The sequence below is a fragment of the Vigna unguiculata genome, chromosome 7 (genome assembly GCF_004118075.2).
Source record: "Vigna unguiculata cultivar IT97K-499-35 chromosome 7, ASM411807v1, whole genome shotgun sequence".
Lineage (NCBI taxonomy): Eukaryota > Viridiplantae > Streptophyta > Magnoliopsida > Fabales > Fabaceae > Vigna > Vigna unguiculata.
Window position 1 is genome coordinate 4,922,380 of NC_040285.1, and position 2,860 is coordinate 4,925,239.

Sequence of the window (2,860 nt, forward strand, 5' to 3'; positions counted from 1 at the left end):
TGAGCGACCCAGGTTTGGGTCATTGGAAAGCCGTTAAAAGATCTTTAGATATTTGTAGGGAACCAAGGATCACATGCTGACCTATAAAAAGTCTGATCAACTTTAACATTAGGTCATTGGTTGTTTTGATCTTGATTCTTCTGCCGGTTGCCCTGACGACCAAAAATCTACTTCCGGCTTTGGTTTTACGATGGAAGGAGAAGCTATTTCTTGGAAGAGGGTTAAACAAACTCTTACAGCTACTCCCGAAGGCAGTATGCTGCTTGTTATGAAGCACTTGTCAAACTGTGTGGCCTAAAATTTTATTTTTGGCTTTCAAATTGTTGAAAGTATTTCTATGCTATTTATAATATATTGTGGAAATACTATTGCCTTGCATTTCTCTCAAAACAACATACGTTCTGATGCTCAAAGCATCTTGATATAAAATCTATGTTGTTAGAGAGAAAGTTCTAGATTTTCAGACTCGGATTGAACATATTGCTACAGTCAATATGTTAGCAAATCCACTAACTAAAGACTTAGCTATTGGAGTTTTTCAAAATTATGTAACTCATATGGTTGTGGTTAAGTCTTTTGATGTACTGGGTTAGTGGGAGTCTGAAATGTACCCTTTATATTATATATTATAATGGTTTTCATGAGATGTAAATTTATAAATGACGTCAGTTTCATTACATCTCTTTCAACATATAAAATGTTTGAACCATTTTGGGATCACATATTTGTTATGTTTATGTTTATTTTATTTATTATCCATTATTTTTGAAATCTAAGCATATGGTATGTATCCCTATCGGATATTATCTTTGTGATTCATGCTTATATTTCTTAATTGATATTTGTGCTTATTTATTAATTGATATAATTAATTAATTTATTAATGTTATCCAAGTGGGAGATTGTTGTATTTTATATAATTTTATTATATAAAATTATTATTCTCTATTTTATTATTATTGTGGATTAACATTAGTTAATAAATTATATTATTTGTAGATATCAATTATATTGCACAATTGTTATTAATTTATGGATAATATATATTGGGTTTCTGATGAACGATCCGTGATGGGTTGGATTGTTCAATGAACGGTCTATGATGGACTTAAGTATTCAGGAACTTGTTGAGAGGTCCCTGGTCTCTGCTGGTAAGGATATAAAATTGATATCCTATTAGTCAGTTTTTATGAGATGACGTAATAACACATTTGTAATATACGTTTTACATAACCTCCTACCAGAGAAGAGAGCAGTATCGTCTCATGTAAACAATTTTTAATTTTCCACTGATTCTATTTGAAAGATCAGGTACCACTTGATTGTACACCTAATTACTGATCAGGTACGCTCTCGTGTTCTACTATTATATTACTGTTCTTACTGTTTGGAAATAATTGTTTATATAGATGATTTGATGCTTCTGATAATCTATTTAAGATTCATAATCTAACATGATGTACTTTTTCCCCATACTTGAATTTGGAGTTATAAATCTAGAACACAATTTTCCTTTTCGAATCTTTACAGTCCAAAAAGTGTATTCAATAATTTCATATAGCCTCATCCAAAAGTAATATTATAAAAAGAGAAATATCATCGTATTGTATATACTCAGAAAGATCTCGGCCTATTCAATATTTGAAGTTTGCTTGACATCATCTCAGCCTATTCAATATTGGAAGCTTGTTTAACATCTTGTTGGTCCACAATCACTGAGATGTATTACATGTAGGGGAGTGGCAATACGAGCTTGATCTGATGGGTTGGAACAAGATATTGAGCATGCTAGCTCACAAAAGTCACACCCGCATAACCCACGATACATATAAAAATAAAAATCTATATTTGTCTATATTAATTATTTTCATTTTAAATTTTTGTATAAATGTTCCAAATTCTTATATGAGTAAAAATAATAAGTGTTTATCTATTTTTGAATGTGCTAAAATTTGAAGAATATATCGTGTATGTCAAATACGAATATAAATATGATGAAAATATTGAATTATCAATTTATCATTCAACTCCAAAAGTCTTTGCTTAATTTTGTGAACTTGTTAAGGTTTTCCAATTTATTGAACATTGAAGCTTTATCATAAATTAAAAAAAAAAAAAAGGCCAGCCCGTGAGCCCGCAAACCATAACTTATGCAAGATGGGTCAGACTTTTCAGCCCACATTTTTAACGCAGGTCGGGCCATCCTGACCCACATTTTTGTGTGTCAAGTGTGGGGCGGGCCTAAATGGGCCATGTTGGGTCACATTGCCACCCCTACTACATGTACCCTTAATACTATCTCACCTATATATCTAAGGCTATCTTAGGCCTTTTTATACCATCTTGACTCATCATGATAAACTTGATTTATCAGCTATTTCTCATACCAAACATTAATGGTTTAGTAAAAAGAATAAAAGCTACAAAACAAGTTTGTTGTGATACTCTACCCATGGAGATCATTCTATACAGGTCTTGGCAATTTGATAAAACAATATTAAATAATAGCTTAACCAATAAAATATCTTTTTATTAAAACAAGGTCATGCTTAAACCTCTAAATCCTAAGAGTTGAATGAGAATCAAATAAAAATGAAAAGAAAAACAATAAAGAAAATCATACAGAAAAAAAGAAGGAAAGTTTGTCCTTTAAAACTTCCATGTCTAAAAAAATAATCATTAGTCACCTCTTGTCTAAAAAAAAATCATTAGTCACCTCTTGTGTTTATAGGTTCAAAGGAGAAATCATACAAAAAACATAGAAGAGTTTTGATTCTTTCGTTTGAAAGTTTTATATCTAACATACTCCTACCACTACAAGAAAATAATTTATTTGCTATGAAAGAATCCCTAACTAATC